Source organism: Anopheles stephensi, chromosome 2 (genome assembly GCF_013141755.1).
Source record: "Anopheles stephensi strain Indian chromosome 2, UCI_ANSTEP_V1.0, whole genome shotgun sequence".
In the NCBI taxonomy this organism is placed as follows: domain Eukaryota; kingdom Metazoa; phylum Arthropoda; class Insecta; order Diptera; family Culicidae; genus Anopheles; species Anopheles stephensi.
This window is the reverse complement of record NC_050202.1, coordinates 5,647,190-5,663,193: the sequence shown is the minus strand read 5'-3', so window position 1 is coordinate 5,663,193 and position 16,004 is coordinate 5,647,190. Positions and strand designations below refer to the sequence as shown.

The 16,004-nt window shown below is 45.2% G+C and overlaps 1 protein-coding gene across 3 annotated transcripts in view; it reads right to left on the bottom strand.

The window, feature by feature from the left end:
• LOC118508223 (protein amalgam-like) overlaps window positions 1–13,364 on the bottom strand; it is a 72,255-nt gene extending 58,891 nt beyond the window's left edge. The window contains exon 1 of one of the 3 annotated variants that reach the window (XM_036047812.1): window positions 13,219–13,364. The gene's annotated coding sequence lies outside the window, so the exon portion shown is untranslated. Of the gene's footprint in view, window positions 1–60; window positions 179–13,218 lie in introns of those variants that run through there. The other 2 variants (XM_036047813.1, XM_036047814.1) reach the window with 2 other exon arrangements.
• Window positions 13,365–16,004: the final 2,640 nt, after the last annotated feature.

Below are 16,004 nucleotides of genomic sequence, written 5' to 3'. Positions count from 1 at the left end.
AGGCTTTTGTTTTTTCTTCGGGACTATTATTTTCGCCTTAGCTTCTGGCACCTTATTTACCTATTGTTTGTGCCGCTTGTCCGTGTGCTTTATTATGCCGGCAATTGTCTGCCTGTGTGTGTGTGTGCGCTATTGTTTTTCATTTTCCCTGTTTCACGTTTTCCTTTCCTTTTTTAGCTAATCCGAGTGAGTGGCGCTTAAGAAGCAATGGTAAAAATAGAATTCGGAAAAAAGCAGAAGCGCGAGGCTTTCTGGAGCTTTGATAATTTGTCGTCTCACTTGCACCCAGACCTGTAGTGTGTGGTTCTTTGTAGTGGTTTGTGTACGCCGACCGGCACCGGCAGTTGGCTGTGCTTTTTTTGCGCGTTCCTTTCAACAACCACTGTTGCTTCGATTGCTTGGAGGCATTGTGTGTGTGTGTGAGCGTGGCGAAAATTTATGATGATTTAGGTGCCGCGTCCTACTGCTGTGTCTGCTGGTACTGGCTGTGCAACCTGGCTTGAATGATTTTTTGTTAGTACATTTTCTACTCAATCTCACGCTCACACATACACACACACACACACAAACTCCCGGAGTTGAATGTGAGCGCTCAACTGCTCGAAAGTTTTTGGCGCGTTTATGAGTTCCGCTTAAGTGCTCAAAGCTGATTTTAAGGACTTTGAAGTTTCGCGCATGCTGGTAATAAATAATGGCGATTATCCTTTATGTGTGTGTGCTGCAGTGTGCTTTCGTGTTCGTGTGTGCTGCGTTTTTAACGTTTCTTCCCTGGCACAATAAAGCTAAGCCAGGGCCATGTGGCGCTTGATTTACCGGAAGCAGCTCGACTTTGCTTTAAATCTTCTGCATATATTCGTGGCCGATGGTCGTGTGCCGAGGAGGTGTCTCTCGCTCACGTTGGCAGTTGATTTTGGCCGGTGTATGCGAAAGTTCACCGGCAGTACTTCCGGCGATCATCGATTTTTTTAAATGCGTTAAGAACGAAATACGGTTACAACTGGCATAACGCTGGCAGACAAAGGACTGGACTCACCGGCATTGGCATTCCGGTTTTCTGTGTACCTGGTTGCGGAATAATTTGGCACGAACTTCCCCATCGTTATCAGCAGTTTAAATGCATTAAGCAACAAGAAAAAAAATCCCCACGTGGCACGGAACTCACACAAACACACCCATTTTAGCGTCGTGCCGTCTGCAACGGATGTGCTATAATATACGCCATCGAACGTGGGCCTGGGATGGTGGAAAAATTCGCTGCCCTCCTAGCAAACTACCGACTACCGGTAGAGCCGGGCTAGAGCGAGAGCACATTAATGGGGAAGAATTATGATATCGTACAGTCACATCAGCGACCCTCCGGGGGCCGTGACCTCGCCGTAGTTGGGTGCGAGATTTAAGGTTTCCTAATTTTATTTCGTGCCAGTCTTTATGTGGAAGAAATTCGCTTACCGAAAAAAAATGGCAAACGTAACACACGATGCATTGATCTTGCTGGAAGGTTGAAGGGTGTAGCTTTGTAATTTTTTAAGTAGATTTAATTCGTGTCCGTGTCGTCGTGCTTGTCGTACATTTAATGTGACTGTTTTTCATCTTTTAGTAACTGCCATAATCTATGGCTTAGAAGACGTGGTTTTTTGTTGTTGTTGTCTGCGAGCCACGTTGAAGCGTCTTAAATGGTTAAAAATGTTAATGTCGAGTATCATGGTGAGAGCGGACTGGGAAACATAATTCAAGGTCTGCCTTCAATCTTTTTGGACACTCTTGTATTCGGTGTTTCGTAATAACAGGGAGCACAAGTCCCAAAAACGAGCAGTCAGTCAGTAGTGGAATGTTTTGAAGGTTAGTATTTTAATCATTGCGCTTGTTGGGGAAGAATTTAATAACCGACCCCGGGGGCCGCGGCCAGATAATCTTTAGCACGTGCAAGAGGAATTTATTGCGTTGTCCGAAAAAGAAAAGGCCTTAATCGGAAGTCACAAAGAAGAGTGAGAGACAGCAAGAAAACGAACTTGCTATCTAGTTCCATTAGAATGAGCGAAGAATTGGGCAAAATGCGAGGTCCTAAAGAAGAAGAGGGAAAAAAAACTTTGAAACAAATTCTTTGTTGCTTGGACGCGACGGCATTCTATGAAGCTTTTGTTTTAGGGAATTTACGGCAAAACAAATTTGAAATTGTTACTTGAACGGACATTGGCGCGAAGAAAATTAAATTAACGACAAACATGCGGAGTGAGCCAACTTTTTTTTTTGTGGGAGGCAAACAGCGCAAAAAGAGACAAAAGGCGCATTATTAACAAAATTCTTGAAATGCTGGCAAAATATTATAATTGCAGTTGAAGCTGATGTTGCCGGGAAATGATCAATGGTTTAAGAGAATTTTCGCGATGAGGAATATGCATTTAAAATAGGAATTTGTATTTGCGCCTAAAGATATGCAATCTTCTTATCAAATTCATGAAGTAGCTAAGGGAAATTCGATAGACTCGATAGAGAATAGCAAAGCTTTGTGGCATGAAAGTTTAAAGCTACATGGCGCGTAAACTAATTACGATAAATGCCACATACTTTAACGCTAGGCATTTCACATAAAATTCACCTTGTGAAATGAATTGTCATTAATTGGTGTGCTGTTCCGCAAGCCAAAACGCCCAGTCAACTAATCAGCATGGCAGAGCGGCAGAACCGTTCAACGTCAATTTAGTGTCAGTGTCCACATCGGAAACGGTCCACAGATTTAAAGCAATAAATTATGAATCAGAGCTTCGGTCTTCTTTTGCGCCGTATTTACATCCGAGCTTAGGGCCGAGTAATCTTCCTTCCGGATACATGAAAACACCATTGTCCTCCCGCAATCAGCATTCCGTAACCTCCACAACCTTCCCAGTGTCGTTCGCCCATCGAAGGCGAATGAAAGTCAATGAATTTCCGCAATTTGCCATCTAATCCATTTCCGCCCAGTAGTGCTGCTGTGGCTCACCCTCGCAAGCTCTCGCCTATAAATTGGATCGTCGAGGATTGGTGTGCTTGGGCTTGGGATTAAAATTGCACACCACACCACCGGCGCCTTTGACGTGCGCCGGGAAGAAGGAATCAATCGGTTGGGCATACCCTAGAACGCGGCACCACACACATACGACCGCTGGTCGCTAGTTACAAGGGGCCCCCCTGCACACCGGGATCGACACTTACACCTCCTAATATTGGAACAGGGAGAGCAAACGGGAACCGAAAAATGGAAGAAGCGGATGGACAATAAAAAAAGAACAGGGAGAGCGCAACCGTCACGCTACACGGAAGTTGGTCGTAGGAAGCAATTTGCTAACGCTTGAACAATTCGCAAAATCCACTCCAGTGCAGTAAATGATGGGCACGTGCTGGGCCAGGCCAGGCTGGATCGGCCGGCTGGGCAGGCAGGGAGGCCGGGCAGGCAGGAAGACTCTCTCCCTCGTATCTTACCCAGGGGCTAGATGAGCCGCTTTCGTTTGAAGAGGTTTTATCGCAGGATTAAAGTAACTGTCCTTGTGCGATGCGATGCAATGCGGCTTGTGAGTAGAGGGGGAAGTCGAGAGGGGACTGCCCTGCCCTGGTGGTTCATTTCGGTTGCGTATTTATCCAACAACGGACGGTGTAGCGGCGTGTGTAAATTCATTATTTTCCATACTAACAAGCACCGGCCGCGTGCGTGCGAATTTTGTCACGCCGGTATGAAAATTTGCAATAGCGGGAACGGAAAGCGAGCGTTACGGCGTTACTGATGATGAGGCGAGCAAGAGGGGCGTTTTCCGGTACGGTTTTTAGCTTAAGAAGAGTGCTGTTGCTTGCTTCTCCTTGCTCGGAAGGAGAAACGTTCGCTGAGGGTTTACTTTCCGTATTTGCACTAAACGGTGTGCATAAAGCAATCAATGCCATTCAATATTTGCTTGTGCTTTTTTTCGTTGCCTTTGTTTGCTCTCTTTGGATAAATATTTTTATTGCTGATTTATTGATACTTTTTTATCAAGGAGGTAACAAGAAACAGAACAAAGTTTGATGCAAGCATCGTAATGTTACAAGATCATCTCACAGAAATTACTTATCTAGATCCAAACATCTAGAGGTTCCTCCCAAGGACTTTCTTGGTCCTTGTACTCGCATACGCCTCTAGGACATAAGCTCAGGCATAAAAACAGCCAAATCCTTCCTAGCTGTGATCGAGAAGAAGATGAGCAGAATGATTTAGGACCGGATGTTGGAAGTGATTTCACCATTGGGATAGTCATGTCATACGAATACCACCGAACCACCTAGTCTGCAAAGTTGTTTTGGGCTGTACAAATGGAGCGTGAAAGGTCCAAATAGAGGTGAAGTGGATACGTCTGCCGAGAAATGCTTCCACTTCTTCCTTGGCACTACAACCTTGAAAGGTGATTTTTACCCGTGGCAAGGTAGTCAGACCTGCGTTCGGCTTGGCGGTCTGGATGGGATTTGAACTCCGGATTTGATCCTACCGTGTGAAGATCAGCACCGTTATCGCCTCGGAAACCAAAACCAACTCCGAGAAATTCCAGGAAATTTAAATGGGAGAGAACATTACTAGACCGTGAGTGGACAAGTAAGTTAGTAAGTTCATGAGCAACATTTGTTCACTCTTATTCATTCATTTGTTCATTATAGCATAGTGGTTGAATTTGAATTTGAATTAAAAAGGGAATTTATGATAATGTTCTTCTATGAGGGACAGAACCTTTTATTGGAGAAAAACAAAAAGAAGTCTGTTTTATAAGGTGAAATCCTAATCGTTTGCAGATAATTGCTTATTTTTTGTGAATTTATCTGAAACACTCATTAATTTAGAGTTTATTACAAAACAGCTCCGTGAGCTGAATTTCTAAAGAAGACATTTACAAATCCCCACCAATAAAACCGACAACGAAAAAGAGGAGACCACTTTAATCTCCTTTTGTAATGAGAATCTCGCTATCTTGCTTGTAAATGTGAAAGCTTTCGATACGAATTAAGCGCAACAAGGCACAGAACGCAATGCCGAAGCGGTACACTAAAATCGCCACCATTCACTATCTACTCGAAATGTTTTACAATCATGATCTGAATCGAATGACTCGATGCTCGAGCACTCGAGGGAGCAGCCGGAATCGGGGAGCGAAAAAAAGTGCCTCCCACAGACTTCCTGGGACGACCAGATTCAATCAAAACTGTTCGCCTTGCGCAACCAACCTGAAGGTTCGGTTTCGGTTCTGTTCGGTCGGTCGGTTGCGTGTGTCCTGCTGATTGAAAGGGAATTAAGCTGTTCGCTTTCGGTGCAGGCGGATGGGTTTTGTTGCCTCGTCCCGCGTTGTCCTCGTTCCCTTTTTGGTAGAGTCATTGTACACCACCGCAAAAGCTTAATCGGAAGGGGGTCGTGTGCAGCAATGTAGGAAGCTTTTGGAGAACGGATCACAGGACCGGATTCCTTTGAATTTGTTTACCTTTTCCAGCGATGGGACGGACACCCGAACGGTGTTTGGGGAACAACTGGCCTGGTCATCCACTGTTTGCTGCCAGAGATCGGTTTTGCTCGTTATTTTGATCTTTAAAGATTAAATTTCCCAATGAAACACGATACTGGGTTTTTGAATGGTTGCTGGTGCTGGCAGCTGATGATATGCTGCCTCAGGATCGGGTTTCTGTGATACTTTCAAAGCTTTGTAGGGAATGTTTAAAACTTAGTACACAAAAATGATTAAATTTGCAATAGTTCTGGGAGCGTGGGGTACATCCACCGAAACCGAAAACTAAACGAGAGAGTTAATTTTCCGTTTGCTGGCACGAACAAGTACAGATGAATGTTTTCCCAATTCCGGTTCACCTCAAAACCAATTCCCAGTGAAATAGTTTTACGACCGGTCCGCCGTAGCGCAATGATTCAAAACTCGCCAGCAAAACTAATACTTTCTTGTGCGAGTACTTCATCCGTCCCGGGGAACTGAACCGAAAACCGGGCACTAACTTTTCTTGTCCGGGGTGGAGTGATGTTTTGCCGGGCGGTGGCGGCTCGCGGCCGCATTACACTGGCCTGCCCCCCCCCCTCTCAGGGTTTTCGGTCGGGGCTGAAGGAAATCAGTAAAGAGCAACTTTTAATGGTGCTTCGGTTTCGATTTCCCGGCGTGGCCATGTCGAGACCGTCGCACCAGAACGCTAGCCCTCTCTAAATTGCACACTGACCAAAGTCAACCCATCTCGAAGCTCCCGAAAGAAAACTTTCATTAAATGATAAGAGCACACCAGCCGAAAATCAACCGGTAATGAGGCGTTCTTGTTCGAGTACATCGCTCCATCGGAAGCAGGGAGACAGTATGGGGGAGAAGGAGAGGTCGGTTTTTAAAATTGGTTGGAAGATTTTTGTTTGTTCAACCCGATAGCGGACAAAAAACGACGGTATCTTCAAGGTTGGCATGAAATCGTTACGGTAATGATTTGGATTCGAGGGTTTTTGCTTCTACATGGCAGGCTTCTTCAAGATGACTTCCGGAAGGAATATTGGCAATTTGTGCAGCTCCAACCGGCAAGACGCGGTCGTTGATTAGCGTTCGGTGGCAGGATGTCAGGATGCAGGATGCATCATATTTTAGTTGCTCCTTCTCACATGGCTATTTGAATGTTTACCGATCGTTCAGATCATCAGTGGCATCATTAGCGTGTGGAAACGGTCCGCTTAAGTGGTCCTCAAGCGATGCTATAATGAACATTTCTAGCGAAGGAGATTAAATTGGATGGGCTTATCGGCGCTGTGCAGCTGTCTTATCTTTCCAGTGATAGACGATGAAAAATTATTTGCTTTTCTGACTCATTTGGTAATCTAAACAAATTCTTATTTATGCCAGAAAAACCTAATTTCCCAATCGAAAGGAAATTCTTTTCTATTTGCAGGCATTCACCCATGAAAAATCTAATTTTTCCATCCATTTTACCCGCGCTTAGATCAGATTTAATACGTATCGACACACACACACAGGAGAGGTTTTTTGACGTGTACCAGGGAGTGGGACAATCTGATGTTCAACGTGGTTGGATGTTGTTGATGTTGATGGAACGATTTGCTGCATAAGCTTCCCCAATCCCAAATAAATGAACACATCCACACACACACACACACACACACGCACGGGCACATATGTGTTCCAACATAAAAGCCCATAGTGGCAGAAATTGAAAGGTGTAAAAAGGCCCCCTCGTTGGGCGTTGGTTAGGGCAGCCGGTTCTCGAGCCGGGCGGGACCATTTTTTACGCCATCACCATCGCCTCAATTTACGGAAACATAATCAAACGTAATTGAATTTTTACACTCTCATCCATACATTGCATTTGGGAGGGGAGGGGGTGTGTGGACCAACAAAACCCCGTACCGGGAAAGCAGCTTGAAAGTTTTCTCCCATTTAGAGTCGGCCAAAATGGGGTCCACCGAGTGCAGAAGGGGGAAGGCCGTGAGGATGGTGGCACGGCAAAAAACCTGCAACGCTGACGGCCTCAATTTTGGCTACCAACCGGCTACACCGGCTAACACGAAAGGCGGTAGGTTAGATCCAATCAAATGGGGTATATCCTTGCCCAGAACGTCTTCTTGAAGCGTGGAGCATGTCTGAGCTGGCATTTCCTTCATTCCGAAAAGGGGGGGGTTGTGTGTGCTTTTTTTTTGGTTGGGTGAGAAATTCAGACAACCTTCTCCAAAAAACCGTCACGACACGCCAACTGATCAGAAACGCGGGTGACGCGAGCCAGCATTTTGCCCGGCAAATCCGACTACGAAAAGAGCGTCTTTGGAGCGTTTCGGAAAGAGTTTATGAAAAGAAGCAAAAGAGGGAAAAGTTTCGCGGAAAGTTCGGGGCAATGTCACGCGACTCCGCGGTACGTACGCTTTTTCGCACAACCACTTGACTCGCTCCCGGCACAAGTTGGAATTGATTAAACAAATATTTTGCTTATGAATTATGTCAACCGGCGGTGCTAGCAGTGGCAAAAGATGCGCAAGTGAGTGATTTTCGGGGGGCCCACTTGGAATCAATTCGAGCGTGCAGCAAAAATAGCTGGTTGATTCCTTTTATGCGAAAAGCTCGAGCGAAGAAAGCGCAAATTTGTGTGCCAATTCAAAGATTTCCATCCGGAAAGATGGTGTGGCGTGGGGTTTCCGGAGCCAGAGCTGCGACACTAGCTCATCAAAGTGATGAAGAACGCTACCGGCAAATATTGATCCGTGCCGTTTGAAGCACCGAATTGTGAAATTCGGCGAGTTTCAAGTTTGCCGTGTTCAAGGTGTGCTCGACGCCCATTAAAAGCGAGTGAATTTTTGGCTGAATTAAGAAGTGTTCGACCTTTTTATGGTTAATTTCACACCCAATAAGACTGCCGGCGAAAACAATCAATCGGAATAAACGCGAGCGACCGGTTTGATTGATTATGGTAGCCGAAACGAGTCGTCCAAGCGTATCGTAACTTTGGCTTGTGCCTGTGGTGCTGCGTGTCTTCTGCAGCAATACCCGTTGCGAACGACAGCACCAGCCGAACGATGGCGACGATGGGGAAGAAAGTTTACGAAACTTGAGAAAACAAAGTTTTACGTAAAACAAGTCTTTGGCTTCAAAAGCAGCTCCTCGAAAGGAAAAGGACCAGGCACGAAAAACGAAAGCACCGACACACACACACAAGGAGACCAGTTTCTGCAAAACCACCGCAAGCGCAATCAACAGTGAAGTGTTGTTCGATGTTGTTGTTATGATGATGAACGAGTGAGTGGCTGCCAGCGCTATAAAGTCCCGGCTCGCAACAAACCATTACTCATCTTTTGATCCCCGGGAAATGGCGAGTGATTGTTTCGACGTATTTGATAAGTTTCTCGCTTTAGTTTGCACTTTTTACGAAGCAGCAGCAGGGGAGGGTGTTGTTTTGTTGCGCTGATCGTTGCTGGAGCTGCTGAGTTTGGAGCGGTGCGTTCGCCGAATGTGGGTGAATGTTGAGCGATGTCTTACTGTTTCCAACTTTCCGTGCTATCGGATTGTTTTGAGGATTGTTTGCGTGTGCAATGGTGGAGTAGTTTAGCAGTTAATTTTATTCCAATAGATGGAAAGTATTGATAGTGAAATATGTTTTATCCCACAACTAAAATAGGGTTTTCGGCTTCTCTTAGACAATGCGTAACACATGAGCTTTAGGATAAGATGATGAGGATGAACTTTTCAATAATTCTGCATCGGATAGAGCGGGTCAAAGTTTTCTACAGATATTAGAATGATCCCTCATCAGAAAGGTTGATCATTATTAGTAATGTTAAAGCTAGTTCAAATATAGAAAAATTGAGAAACAGATATTGTTAATCAATTTTGTTATTAATATTAGTAAAAAAATTAAAATTAAATAAAAGAACTAAATTCGATACTTAAAAACATTAAGAGTAACTTTAAAAAGCATCTAATTATTATAGGCTCCGATTAGAATAAGCGCCTATATGTAGGCAATTTGAAACAGACAAGCGCCGCAAAGTTTTAGCGTTCTGTGATGTTGACATTTTTTTGCAGTTTTCAGTTGACTGGAACATCCAGAACTCTACTAGATCCTCATGCCTTTCTAGACTCGTCTTGTGGATGGAAGGCTCAGAAGTTCTGAAAAATTTACTGTAGGCATTGCAACACCCTATACATTCCCAAGCAGTTCTCAAGCTCGGCAATTTGGGTTGAACCACTCTTGATTTTTTTATAGTAATAGCACTTTTTCATTACTTGCCAGCCAGTAAAAAAATGTTCAGATTGGACAGATTGTTACTAAATCCTCGAAATAAAATTTTAAAATGCCTTCCGCCGTTTCAAGTGGTTCTCCTCAATTTCTATTTCGATTGATTTTGAAAATATATTTGACAATTTAAAATCAAGCTAGCGCTATTTGCAGTGTTTTAAAAATAAGACAAGTGCTCCAGATCGTGTTTGGCCTCTGTTCACTGTCGGCACATTCGTTCCATCAGCGTACCGTTTTCTAGCACACAGTGAACAATAGCCCGTTTCACAGCCATCACAATTGCATGCAATTGCAGCGATTCAGGCGACGCGCTCAGCATAAGAGATCGCGCACCGTACGCGCGTTTCTTTCTACGTTCGGGAGTGCTGTGTCTGTGTGTAAAGGGCCATGAGCAAAAAAAAAAAGGAGGAAGAAACCTAACCCACTAGACACAAAACTGTGACAAATTTTCTTCCCGAGGGATAGTGGGCTGAGGGATGTGTGTGTGTGTGTGTGCATTAGTGCATTCAGCGGAAGCATTCGTCAATGCCAGTCGGAATGTCACTCGAATCGAAATGGGGCGTGGGGATGAATTCCTCTCACTCCCTTTTCCCCCTCCTTTTTTCACCCACTCCCTGGAAGCTGGCCGGGATGAACCATTGAAATCCAAGAGCGAACTCCTCGCGTTTGGGGAGTTAGGCGCCGGAGTGCATAGTTTCGTCGCAAGTCAAACACGGAGCAATGGAGAAAAATCAACAAACACACACACACAACCTCCTGCTCATGGATGAAACAAATGAAACCTCCGAGGTGTCCCAAGCGGACGACCCACTCTGGGAAAGTTTTTGTTTCAATGTATTTTTTTGCCGGCTGCTGCTTTGTTTCGTTTCGTCCGCTGCATACTCTTCCCTTTTCACTCGGTTCGGTACAGCAAACGGGAGTGTGTGTGTGTGGCTGCACCATGTGCAGATCAGTGCATTTAGTAGCTCGCAGGACAATTGTCCATCATTTTGCTCTGCTCTGCGCTCGCCGTGTCTGCCGGATGTCGAGCGAGGAGCTGCAGGGGAGTGCAGAAGCAATGAAGAAAAAATCGACATCCGCTTATGTCTTTTTTATTTCGGCTTTGTACACCGTCCTCTTATTTTGTCTTGATTTGTGCCTTCATGAATATTGATAGAATGACGACAGCATCAGCATGATGCACGTTGCTGCCCCCGGTGCCCAGCCGGTTTGCCGTTGTCTTTGGCGGGAGAATTGGACCCGAAAGCCCGAATCTCGGGGCGGACATAAATATGGCGAAATGCAAACAAACAAAAACTGATGATTTGTCGAGTGAAGTGCCGTTCTATAATTTACACCCGATCCGTCATCCCGGGACGAAGGGGGGATTTGCTTTTCACGCCAAGCATTAGGATTTTATCGTCATCAATCAACCGACCGAGACAACATCGGATAACGGTGTCAACTTAGTGGCGCGATCGATTCCAACCACGAGTGTGCCTCGCATGCGAATGAAGAGACACCCCGACCCAGCGTGTAAATGATGGATCTTTCCCGCAGACAGACGGGGCTTGACGAGAAGTGGCGGTGGGATGGGTTTTCGCGCTCGCAGACACATTCCCGCCGGAGCGCTTGCCATGCTTTTAACGATGTAATGCATACTGGCGGGAGGCGGTTGACTGGGTGACGATCCACCACTTGAGAGATCTAAAGATTGAGCAGAGCCGGCTGCCGGGAAGATTCAAGATAAACGCGCACGATAATGCGAGTGGAGATGGAAATTCGTTCGTAAAAAGGAAAGCCGCGAATGGCTGGAAGCTCGGAGGGAGCCCACCGGAAGCACTCCGGAGGCTGAAACGAACCATTTATATTCACACAATCATTGCACATTTTCATACTGGCTCAATGCCTTCCATCGATCAAGGATTTTGTGTTGGTATTAAGACAAAAGCTTCTTCGTGGGGTATTTACAATTGGAGTAACAAGGTTGAGTGTTCAATCATCATTTAATAATTTAAAAAAAATGAATTTGAGCTCATTTTTAAAATCAGAAAGTCTTGGAGTATTATCCTTCTTGAAGGTCTGTAAGCGCCTAAATGTATGCAATTCATGTTACTAAATTATATGAAGCTCACTTAGTGCCCGAAAGCGTTTTTAAAAAAGAAAGAACATTCGCACACGAAACCCTTCATAACATGAGCTTTAAGGAACATCCGATTGCATACTTTCAGGCGTATTACCAAAGAAGTGCCAGTTATGGCTATCGGCTAGAATAATTTAAGCTGCGTTCAATTGAAGGTGTTATAAACAATTTATCAAACAGTTTTTACTCCATTTCACAAAGAAACCATAAAACGCCTCTAAAATCATGATAAAACCCTTTTCGAATATTTTGAGCAAAAAAAGGGGGAAAAATAAATTCCAGTTAAACAATTACACCCTGCAGTAGGTCAGTGCCATATTTCACTGCCTGACTTCTCATCATCTGGTTAGCTTCAGCCCGAAACACCCACCGATACACACATAGACGCACACCGTTCATCCTTGTTTGGTGCAAAATAAAACAGTAATTAAAATCCTGCACATTGATTTAACGCATGAAATCGTTCCACGAAACCGGAGTACGCTGGCCAACAAAGCAACACACACACACACGCGCACACAGAGAACAATGCAATGCGGGATTCACATTTCCATGCAACAGCATAAACGTGGAGCATAAACCCGCGGAACATTGCAATCGCACTCGCATACATCAACCGATCTGTCCTTTCCACGTCGACCGGTTGCTGCCCTCTTTCCATGCACCATCCAGATCACTAGGCCACTGACACAGTATAGCCGCGTTTTTGTATCAATCCCAAGCTCGCCCTCCAAACACACACACATCCGGGGGCACATGTGGCAATGGTCGGTAACAATTGGTTATTGGTGCTCGAAAAATGGTGCTGTAAGTCTCGGGTAGATTCAGCTTCCATTTTTGTTATCTCTTCACCCTCCTTCACTTGCATTCACTGAGTTGGTATGTGTGTGTGTGCGTGTGTGGATTTTGTTTTTAATTATTGCCCTTCACATATCACATTCACCGACACACGCGTGGAGCCCAGATTTTCTTTCCGCATTCACTCTGCTGTGTGACCTTTGCGCTGAACGAATGGATCAATCCAGGGGACCGATATTTCCGATAGCTGCATTCCGGGGCATGCAATGTGTTCAACTATTTGTAGCGTAAACTTTCGTTTCACTGCTTCACAAACTTGATGAAAATTGAATTGTGATGTTTTCCAATTATAATGCCACTGCACTCCAATTTCCATCACTTCGATACACTTCGCAAGATTCGGAATCGATTGTGTGCCGTTAAATCCGTTAGATCTACGCTTAGATCTCAACTTAAGTCACTTGGGGTTTTATTTTCGATTCCATTTTATTATTCTTTTCCATACAAAATAATAAAATAATATTACAAAAACTACTCACACTCCCAGCGTACTTCACTTCAATTTCACTCGATAAACTGCACTGAAGTTAACAAAAACTGCGCCTATCACGCACGTTCACTAGCAACGCTCACTGCCGCAAAACACTGCCAAACTGGCCCAGCACCGAAACGCAACTGATCAGGCAAAAACCCGAAAAAGCGCCAACCCAAGATGCCCGCTCCGTGTGTCAGTGTGCTCGCGTTTGTGTGTGTGTGGCGCGGGAAAAATCAAACCGAATCGGGAAAAATGCATATCTATTCTTCGCGTGCTGGCACTCACCAACGCAAAAACTCCCTAAACGAACGAACGACTTTTTCCCGCACGGACGGCACGTTCGTGAGTTCCGATTGTTTTGGTTTCTTTCGTCCGGTTTGTTAGTTCATCCGCGTTCGGTTGGAATGAACGGCGCAAGCCGAGTGAGTGAACCCGAACGGTAAGGATTCACCCGAACGGGCACGTGGTTGTTCCGGCTGTTCGGTTCGGTAGTATCTCTCCTACGACAGCGGGTTTTCGCTCTCAGTTTCACTCTCTGGAGGATATAACGATATGGTTGCTTCGGGAGAGGAAAATGAAAAGGATAATTTAAAAGCGAGAAAATCAGTTACGGCTGTTGTTTCGTAAACATATGGTGTTGGTGTGGAAGTGTAGTAAGAAACAGTTGAATCCAGCAATAAAGCGATAAATGAAAAAAAAAATGCAATAACTGAACTAGGCCACAGAGTAAGAGTAAGTAATGACAGTAAGTAAGTAAAGAGTAGCAAGGACTGATTTGAGGTTAATTTTTTTTTAATATCAGTTTTAGCATAATAATAAGATTAAATTATGCTATTTTGTTAAGTTAAAGTTGTTTTTTAACTTTATCTACTTATTCTACCTTTATCCAACTTGCCTTCTTCAAACAGCCCACGTGGATCGAGATAATAAAATATGAATAGGCATGAGTTAATTACTTCAACATTTTGTACTTCAAAGATGATGCCAAAGTTTCAAAAGAATGCTTCCAATAATTATTGCTTGTCGTTCAAAGTTCAACGACGCAAAACCTCAACACAAACAAACACCGGTGCATCTCTCGAGGAAGGAGACCACTGCTTTCCGAAGAACTGTGCACCTTGTACGGTTCTAATTTCCGCACATCAATCTAAATTAATTACGCTCCGGTCCTCGGGTACATGAACAATTTCTCATTAGTTTACACGCAACCCGTTGTTGGTCGGACGGCTGAAGAGCATCGGTACGCGCGTGACGATAATTTTCACCCGTGTCCGTTGAAGTATCGGCTGCAGGAAGGGATTTAATGGAGTCAACTCCCTCTCCCAGGAGACGTTCGCTATAGGGGCTAAGGCAAAGGGGCAAAAAAAAAGTATGAAGGCATTGAATCTCGGTAGCTCCGGAACTCACATCTTACCCCACGTTCAGGACGTTGTGTTACGATTTACACCCGGCAACATTGCTGGACATCCTGCTCGAAATGCGGCAGGTGGCAGGTGTTAAAGCACTCCGAACAGTTGCTGGTACCGGTGACTAATTAATATGATTTACATCGACCGATAATTGCAAGCTTGCCGGAATGGCCGGAAGTTTTTGCCGACACTCGTCACTCGCTTTGTCCCATGGGCACCTTGGCCACCTTGGGTCGTGAGTTATGGCGTGCAAACGTGTGTGGCTCACGCCACCGTAGAAGTTTTACAATCAATTATTCAAATCATTATCGATCCGGTGGGCTCGACCGACACACGAGCTGTCAAGCCTTTAAAGAGCATCCGCTTAAGCATCCCATCAGTCCACGTTGTAATCGTGTCGCTAGCGCGAGAGGATTCATGCGTTTACTGACGTTTACATTGTTGAGTTTAGTTCGTCGAGCTGACGGGGGCCACGAACATGAACAACCACTTCAATATCCATTTAAACAGATCGATCCAGTAAACATCATCATCACCCGCCGATGGCGCAGTACAACTCCCAACTACTGGCCGCCCGAAATGTGATCGAATTGTTTGTGTCGTGTGGAATTTAAGCGGATTACATTCAGTTCATCCTCATGAATATTGCCTAATCCTATTTCGGATGCTTTCACGCTTTTCTACACACATTTTTCCCTTTCTTTACGGACACACACACACACGGCGGAATGCATTGTGATATGATGGGTCGCACCGCGTGAAGGTGAACGCTTTGCGAACAACATCTTGAATACCATTGCCGCTTAGCAAACGAGTTCCGAGCAAGGCGATTGTGATTATCTTCGCCCCACGCGTGCACGTTGTGCTGTGCCAGATAAAATGGAGCGCCGTGTGTAGGATCCGGCTGTTCCGGGTGTGTTGCCTGCAGCGCGCCTAACGCCCGTGTCCAAAGTGTCGCACATTCATACCCTCGGAAAGCACTTTCACCAGCAGCCTTCCGTAAGCGTAGGCCGGCGAGTGAGAATATGAGCTCATCACGCTAACCACCATGACACGGCGGCACGGGAGGTGTCCGCTTGCTTGGCAAGCAAGGATTTATGGCTTGTACTCTGAAGCCGGAGTTTTCTTTTGCGCTTAAGCACAGGAAAAAGTCCCAGCTAAACTCGAGGCAACGAAGGTGAGTGTAAACTGGTACAAATTAAGACCATTTTCTTGAACAGAGCAGGAGGCAGGGTTTATTGTTTACCCTGCACAGATGCAACGAAGCCAGCACACCTCTTCGGGACGTGGACCTTGGGCTGCATCGCCCAAATCTCAGCAAAATGGCGCATCGTATCGTACGGGTGTGAAAATAAGGTTGCACAGAATGGGATGAATTTTT